This window comes from Protopterus annectens, chromosome 8.part0, assembly GCF_019279795.1.
Source record: "Protopterus annectens isolate FY-2018-M chromosome 8.part0, PAN1.0, whole genome shotgun sequence".
Taxonomy (NCBI): Eukaryota; Metazoa; Chordata; order Ceratodontiformes; family Protopteridae; genus Protopterus; species Protopterus annectens.
Genome location: NC_056741.1, coordinates 317,850,528 through 317,859,649, shown reverse-complemented (window position 1 = coordinate 317,859,649; position 9,122 = coordinate 317,850,528).

Genomic DNA, 9,122 nt, shown 5'->3' with positions numbered 1-9,122 from the left:
AGTAACGTAGCTGCCTGTGAACGTCCAAGGAATGTAGGAGTCTTTCTCCTTTGTTCTGTGGATTTGGAAAGAAGGTGGGTAAATGGATGGTTTGATTTAGAGCCACACTGGATACCACCTTAGGCATAAAGGAGGGGTTAGTTTGTAGAGAAACTCTGTCTTGATGAAAAATGAGGAAAGGCTCTACTGCCATTAGTGCCTGAAGCTCTGAAACTCTTCTTGCTGAAGTAATTGATAGCAGCAGGGCAGTCTTCCATGATATAAACTTTAAGTCAGCTGAGAAAGCTGGCTCAAAAGGAGGTAGCGTAAGTTTTTCCAGAACAAAGTTGAGGTCCCAAGTAGGTGTTGGTGCCCTCCCGGGAGGCCTAATGTTTTTGGCCCCTCTGAGAAACTGCCTTAGGAGTGGATGTGAAAATAAGGGAGGATCCGTGTTGTAGTGAGCTGAAATAGCTGAGGAGTGGATTTTAATAGATGAAAAAGAAAGCCCTTTGTGTAACATCTCAGTTAAATATTGCAAAATCTGAGGTATGTCAGGCTGAAGGGTATTTTGGCCTTTAGCTTGGTTCCAGGCGCAAAACCTTTTCCATTTGTCTGAGTAGGCTTTCCTGGTGCTGGGCCTCCTGGCCTCCAGAATAGCATCCATAACAGCTTGTGAAAGAGGAGCTGGCTGGTTACTTAGGTGATTTGCCATGCAGCTAAGTTTAAGGTTTTGAGTTGGCTGTGTAGAATCTGATTGTCTTGCTGTGTGAGCAGATGGGTAATTTGTGGTAGAATCCATGGTGGGCCCTGGGCCATATTCCTTAATATTGGGTACCAGTGCTGGCGTGGCCAGTCTGGGACAATAAGTATCATTCGGGGTCTCTCCATCCTGACTTTCAGCAGCACATTTGTGAGAAGGGGTAATGGAGGAAAGGCATATACTGTCAGCATTTTCCAACTGAAAGAGTGCGTCCACCTTCCAAGCTTGATGGTGAAAAGTCCTTGTGCAAAATTTTGTTAGTTGATAGTTTTGGGGGCTGGCAAATAGGTCTATGTCTGGGAGCCCCCATTTTTGAGTTATTGCAAATACTTGTGGATCCAGTTTCCACTCGTGGGGATCCATGATGTTTCTGCTTAGGTCATCTGCCAATGTGTTCTTTTTTCCTGGCAGGAATTGAGCTTGTAATTGAACTTGGTAAGCCAGTGCTGTGTTCCACAAGGTCATTGCTTGCCTGCATAGAAAGTAGGAATGTGTACCCCCTTGCTTGTTTATGTACCACATTACTGTGGTGTTGTTTGTTCTTATGATAAGCTGTCCTGGATGTAAGAGGTCCTTGAAGGCTGTCAGAGCATTTTGTACAGCTAGCATTTCTTTTTGATTGATGTGCATATTCCTTTGATCTGCAGTCCATATGCCTTGAATGCGCCATCCTGCCATGTGTGTCCCCCAGGCATAGTCCGATGCATCTGTTGTCATAGTTTGCCTGGCTGGGGGTAAGGTGAAAGGCTGACCCTTGTTGAGGTGACATGCCTGTGATCGCCATAGAAATTCCTGTTGAAGGCAGGGAATGAGAGGTATCGGTTTCCAAGCTGTGGCTGTGTTGAGTCCATACGCTTTTTAGGTACCATTGTAATTTCCTCATATGCAGTTTTGCAAATGGTATTAGTTGTATGCAAGATGCCATGAAGCCCAAGGCCTGCAGAATTTTTCTTGCAGGGAGTTGGGTCTTTGTTGCCATTGCTCTGAAGTATTGAGTTAATTGTAGTTGTTTGTCTGGCGTCAGATAAGCCTTCTGGGCCATTGTATTCAAGCTGACACCCAGGAATGTCATATTTTGTGAGGGCACTAGTTTTGATTACTTTTCGTTTACTGTGTACCCTAGGCAAAGTACAGTTGTGTACACTTACCATAAATGTAGATGTTCGAATGTCTTCACTGTTGCAGTCATCACTGTAGGGTTCTTCCTGCTGGCAGGCAGTCCTCGGTCAGCCAGAATCCCAAAGTCTGGGTCTGGCGTCGGCTGCTCAGTCATGCTCCCTGATGTCAGAGCGCCAGGAGTACAAAGCTGCCAGCCGACGCCATGTTCTCCAATTTTTCTTGCCCCAGATGTCATGTGCCTAAAAATGAAGGCCAATAGCAAAACCAAAAAATAACATACCAGAAACCCCACAGCCAGTAGCAAATACACCTCAGAAGAAAGGTGAAGTAGGTAAGCACACTAGTGAAAGTATAAGAGGGGACAGGAGGGAGGGTAACCCAGACTACAACAGTGAAGACACTCGAACATCTACATTTATGGTAAGTGTACACAACTGTACTATGTTCATCATGTTTCATTGTTGCAGTCATCACTGTAGGGTTGAATCCCAAAGCTGAGATAAGGGGTGGTGGTTATAGAGAAGAAGGTGCAGCTAGAAGGCCCTGCAAGACTGCAGAAGCAAAGCCTGCCCTAGACTTAGAGTAAAGAGGGAGATTATAGTGCTTAGAGAAAGTATGCACTGAACTCCAAGTTGCAGCTTCCAAAATATCTTTGGCAGGTACTCCCTTGAGAAAGGCAGCTGAAGTAGCAGCAGCTCTGGTAGAGTGAGTCCTAATTTTTCTTGGGATTTGCTTTCCATGATGAGAGTAACAAAATCTGATTCCATGCGCAATCCATTTAGAAATGGTCTGTTTTGAAATGGCTTTGCCTTGGGAGTTTGAAGCATAAGAGACAAACAGTTGCTCTGTTTTCCTGATATCCTTGGTTCTGTCCAGGTAAAAACAAAGTTGTCTGTGTACATCCAAGGAATGCAAGATCCTTTCCCCCTTATTCTGTGGATTAGTGAAAAAAGTTTGCAGGTGAACAGTTTGATTTAAAGCCACTTTGGAAACCAATTTAGGCATGAAAGTAGGATTAGTCCTTAAAGACACCCTATCGTGGTGAAAAATAATGTAAGGTTCCACAGCCTTGAGTGCTTGTAACTCCGAGACTCTCCTGGCTGAAGTCAAAGCCAGTAGGATAGCTGTCTTCCATGATAAATACTTAATATCAGTTGTGGCAGCAGGCTCAAAAGGAGGCAGAGTGAGTTTTTCCAGAACATAGTTGAGGTTCCAGGCAGGTATGGGTGGTGTTCTAGGGGGCCTTAAATTCTTTGCTCCTCGTAGATATTGTTTCAAAAGTGGATGCAAAAAGAGTGGGGGGGGTCTGTATTGTAATGTGCAGAGATAGCAGAGGCATGAATTTTTATGGAGAAGGATAAACCCTTATGTAGCATGTCTGTTAGGTAAAGCAAAATCAGAGGGATATTAGGAATGAGAGGATCCGAATCCTGAGCATGCATCCAGGTGCAAAATCTCTTCCAGTTGCCTGCATAAGATTTCCTAATGCTAGGCCGTCTGGCTTCTAAGATAACATCCATGACCTTTTTGGGAAGGGGAGGATTAATCATAGATCCTGAATTCGCCAGGCTGAGAGTTTTGACATGAGAGTGCAGAACCTGGCCCTGGTGTTGGGACAATAGATTGGGAATCTGAGGCAAAATCCAAGGTGGTTCCTGATGCAGATTCTTCAGTGTTGAGTACCAGAATTGACGAGGCCAATTTGGGGCCAGTGGAATCATCATCTTGGGCTTGTCCTGCTTGATCTTTAATAACACCCGTGATAGAAGAGGTAGTGGTGGAAAGGCATACCCCTTGAGGTTTTTCCAACTGAATGATAGTGCATCCACTTTCCATGCTAGCTTGCGAAAAGTCCTTGTGCAAAAAATCTGTAACTGGTGGTTGAGGAGGGATGCAAATAGATCTATGTCCGGGCAGCCCCAGGCTTCTGTAATCGTCTTGAATATGTGGGTGTCTAGCATACACTCGTGTGGGTCTGACAGGTTCCTGCTCAGGCTGTGTGCCAAAGTATTTTGTTTCCCTGGCAGGAACTGAGCTTGTAGATCCACTTTGCAAGCTAGTGCTGTGTTCCATAGAGTCATGGCTAGTCTGCAAAGGGGGTAGGAATGTGAGTCCCCCTGCTTGTTTATGTACCACATAACTGTGGTGTTGTCTGTTCGTATCAGTAGTTGTCCTGGTTGTAGAAGATCCCTGAAAGCCAAGAGGGCATTCTGAACAGCTAACATCTCTTTTAAATTGATATGTAGGTGCTTCTGATCCTCTGTCCAAAAACCTTGCAGACCCTTTCCCTGTAAGTGGGCTCCCCATGCGTAATCCGAGGCGTCCGTGGTTAACACTTGGCTGGCTGGAGTTAGACTGAAGGCTTTGCCTTTGTTGTGAAGACATGCCATGGACCACCAATGGAATTCCTTTTGTAGGCAAGACAGCAATCTGTGTTGTCTAGACTGTGGCAATGCTGGGACCATACACTTTTTAGGTACCATTGTATTTTTCTCATATGTAGTCTTGCATTTGGTATGAGAAGGATGCAGGAGGCCATGTAACCCAAAGCCTGCAGGAATTTCCTTGCAGTTAGCCGAGTTATAGAAGCCAAGATTTTGAAAGTGGAAGCCAGCTGTAGTTGTTTTTCGGATGTCAGGAATGCCATCTGGGTTGTTGTGTTTAAAAGAGCACCCAGAAAAGTAATCTGTTGTGTGGGGGTCAAATTTGACTTTTTTATGTTTACAGTGAATCCCAGGTACTTGAGAAGATTTTGAACAAATTGCAGGTGCTGGAGTAAAACATCCTTGCTGTCTGCTTGAATAAGGCAGTCATCCAGATAAGGGTAAATTTAAATACCCTTGAGTCTGCAATAAGCTACTACTGGTGCCAGGCACTTGGTGAAGACCCTGGGCGCAGTAGACAAGCCAAAGGACAGCGCAGAGAATTGGTAATGTTTCAAGCCAGCTTTGAACCGGAGGTATTTTCTGCACTCCTGTCTGATAGGGATGTGAAGGTAATCCTCCTTTAAATCCAATGTCACCATCCATGCATTTTTGCTCAACAGTGGCAGGAGCTGCTGCAGAGTAAGCATTTTGAACTTTGGTATCTCCAGAAAAGTATTTAAGATTGACAGATCCAGGATGGGTCACAATGACTTTTGCTTTCTGAGAACTAGGAAGAGCCTTGAGTAAAAGCCCTGCCCCGTCTCCGATTGTGGAACCAGTTCTATGGCCCTCATAGCCATGAGGGATCCCACCTGGTTTAATGCCTCGGACCATTGGTGTTTTGGTAGGTCTGGCCATCCGTTTGGTCTTGGCAAGGTATGAAAGTGGAATTTGTAACCTCTAGAAACTACATCCAGAACCCACTTGTCTTGGGTTATGCAAGTCCAATTTTGTTGAAAAAGAGAGTTTTCCTCCTAGAGGGGCATCCAGGAGAGAAGTTCCTGGAGCCATGCAGGGGGAGTCATTGAGCCTGTTTTCTAAATGATTGAGGTCTGTCCTCTCCACCCCTGGAGGTGGAAGCACTCCATTGTCTAGGTCTGTAAGAGGTCTGTGTTTGAGGCCTCCCTCTGGTGCGCCTATATCTACCCCTCTGAGACTTGTCCGAGCTGGGAAAAGACCAATTTTTTGTTGGCCAATTTCTGCTAAATCTAGGGGGCTGAACTTGTAAGAAATCCTTAACCGTTTGCATGGATTTTGCCTTATCCTCCATTTTCTTTATCACCTCTTCAGCCTTAGGCCCAAACAAAACATTATGCTGAACAGGAGCATCCAGTAACTTTGCTTTCACTTGATCAGGTAAGTTTTGTTCCTTTAACCAAACATGTCTTCTAATGACTGTGCCAGAGGCAGCCACCCTGCAAGAAGCCGCCAAGGCATCAAAACCACAATGCAAACCATGCTTCCCCACTTGTTCAGTAGCATGCATCAAATCATGTAATTCCTTATTATCTGCACATGCAGAAATGGTACCTAACTTTTGTTTCATAACAGACAGTAGAAATTGCTGATATTTTAGCATATGAAATTGGCAATTTAAAGCCCTAATCGATAAAGTAGCAGAAGTATACACTTTTTTGCCCCATCTCACCAAAGCTCTGGAATCCTTACCTGTTGGAATAGGATTTTTAGCAGAGGCAGCCTTAACCCCCTTAGGATCCTGAGAAATGGTTTCTGGATCAGCAGTAGGATTTTTGTAAAGGAACTGGTGGGAGTCAGGGACCCTGTAGTATCTGTCGGGCTTAGCAGGAGCTGGAGGAAAGGAGTCAGGAGTTAAATTAGCCTCAGAAAAAGCATCATCCACAATATCCAAAACAGGAGGAATAGCCAGGTGTCTATGTTGGGGAAGAAGAAGGAAATCCCTAAGCCTTCTCTTAGATTCCGAGTACTCCTGTCCCTCCCAGTGAAAATGTTCCCTCATGTCATGTAAAGTTTCCCCAAAAGAAAAATCCTCAGGGGGAGAAGCTGATGGAATAGATTCCTCAGCATCAGAATCCTCATAAGGAGGGAAAGAATTTTCCTGTTCAGAGGAAGACACTGAAGAAATAGATGCCTGATCAGAAGATTCATAATCCAACTCTTGCCTTGGCCTTTTGTCTGGAGGGGGATGTGAACCCCTAATCATGGTTAGCAAGTCCTCCGCCATTTTAAGTAACTGTTTCTGTGATTTGGGTCCTGGATCAGAAGAGGCCTGGGCTGGTGTCTTAGATTTAGAAGGAGTCTTTGTCCTGGGTTTTGCCTTTATCAGAAGCTGTGTAGGCCTGAAAACCCCCTCGGAAGCCGGTACCTGCACAGCGGCTCCGGACCCATCCTATGGAGCATTGCCCGAAGGTCCTGCAGCTGGAGTGCTCAAAGGCCTAGTTGGCTCCTCGTGGGAGTCCGTTTCGGCTATCGGTTTGAAATGGCCGACGACAGGGGCTGCGAAAGCACCTCACTGATGACGGCCAAACCTGAAGCTGGCTCTGGTTGTGTAATGTCGTCTGATTTGGACCTTGGAGGACTGTCCTTATCCTTGCGTCGTTTGTGAACTCCGGTAGTCGGAAGCGTGTCCAATGACATTTTATAATTAAATCGCCTACCAAAGTAGTGAAAAGCAAAATCGTACCTCCGCTTAATCATACGTTGGTTAAATCTAGCACAAAACCGACAACTAGCTACGTCGTGGTCAGGGCCTAAACAAGGAATACAGTAAGAATGGAAATCCTTATGAGGTATTTGCTTCCCACAAGAAATGCAATTATTAACTTTTTCTGTCATCGGACTGGAGCAAGAAAAAAGTTTCCCCAACGGGGTACTTAGCTTTGAGAAGAAGAAGTAAGTCTTCGGACTGAAGCACGAAAAAATATCAGGAGTCAGCCGACCGGCACTTGCGAACTGCTTTCACCGCATGGCAAGAAAGACTGGAGAACATGGCGTCAGCTGGCAGCTTTGTACTCCCGGTGCTCTGACGTCAGGGAGCATGACTGAACAGCCGACGCTGGACCCAGACTTTGGGATTCTGGCCGACCGAGGATTGCCTGCCGGCAGGAAGAACCCTACAGTGATGACTGCAACAGTGAAACACGATGAACATCTTAGAAGATGTTTTACAAAAGCCAGGTGTTGTAATAGAATGTCCTTGCTTTCTGCTTGGATGAGGCAGTCATCCAGGTATGGGTATATTTGAATTCCTCTTTGTCTGCAGTATGCAATTACTGGTACCAGGCATTTTGTGAAGACCCTGGGCACAATAGATAAGCCAAAGGGCAGTGCAGAGAATTGGTAATGGGTTGAACCTGCAATGAAACGGAGGTATCCTGCAATTTTGTCTGATAGGGACATGCAGGTATGCCTCCTTGAGGTCCAACATTACTAGCCAAGCTTTCTTGCCCAACATGGGAAGAAGCTGCTGTAGTGTTAGCATCCTGAATTTGGGTACTTGCAGGAAGGTGCTTAAAACTGAAAGGTCCAGAATGGGTCTCCAAGCATTGTCCTTTCTGGGGACTAGAAAAAGCCTTGAGTAAAATCCTTGGCTTTGCTCCTGTGTAGGTACCAGCAGAATGGCTCTCATGTCCATGAGAGCTGTAATTTGTTTTTGTGCCTCTGCCCATTGATTTTGTGGCAGGTTTGGCATTCCTTTTATCCTTGGCAAGGTGTGGAAATGGAATCTTTATCCTTGTGAGATAATGTCTAAGACCCATTTGTCTTTTGTGACGATGTGCCAGTTGTCTGCAAAAAGTGCTAATTTTCCTCCCAAGGGAGCTGCCAAGAGAGTTTTGCTTGGCAGTTTGAGGTATAAGTCATTGTGTTTGCCTTCTAGTAGTTTGTGGCCTGTCTTCTCCTCCCTTCTGTGTTGCAGTGCCCCATTGGCGAGGTTTGTAAGGGATTTGTGCTTGTCCTCTGCCCCTTGGGTGCCTGTATTTACCCCTCTGTGGTCTGTCAGAAGCTGGAAAGGACCAATTTTTTGTTGGCCAATTTCTGCTGAAGTGTGGGAGCTGTACTTGTAAGAAATCTTTGACCGTCTCCATAGATTTTGCCTTATCCTCCATTTTCTTTAAAACTTCCTCTGCTTTAACCCCAAATAAGACATCCTGCTGTAAGGGTGCATCTAGTAACTTTGCTTTAACATGATCAGTCAGAGATTGTTCCTTTAACCAATCATGCCTACATATAACAGACCCAGTAACAGCTGCTCTAGTGGAAGCTTCCAAGGCATCAAAACCACATTGTAAAGTATGTTTGCCCACCTGTTCAGCTGCATGCAACAAATCCTGCATTTCCTTGAATTCAGACTGTTGAGGGTGCGTGCCCATCTTTTGTTTTATTTGAGACATTAGGAATTGCTGGTATTTAAGCATGTGAAATTGACAATTTAATGCTCTCATAGCTAGAGTAGCTGAGTTGTAAACCTTCTTCCCCCCACCTATCTAGTGCTCTGGAGTCCCTTTCAGAGGGTACAGGATTTTTAGCCATAGAAGCCTTAGCCCCCTTGGGACCCTGGGAGATTGTCTCTGGATCAGCAACAGGGCTTTTGTATAGGAATTTGTGTGAGTCAGGCACTCTATAGTATCTATCTGGTTTGGCTGGAGCAGGAGGCAGAGAATCTGGATTTAGACTAGATTCTAGGAAAACATCCACAATGTCTAAAACTGGGGGGATAGCAAGGGGTCTGTGCTGGGGGAGTAAAAGAAACTCTCTGAGCCTTTTCTTTGAGTCAGAGTAGTCCTGACCTTCCCAGTGGAAATGTTCCCTCATGGTATGTAAGGTTTCCCCAAAGGAATAATCTTCAGGGAGAGAAGCTG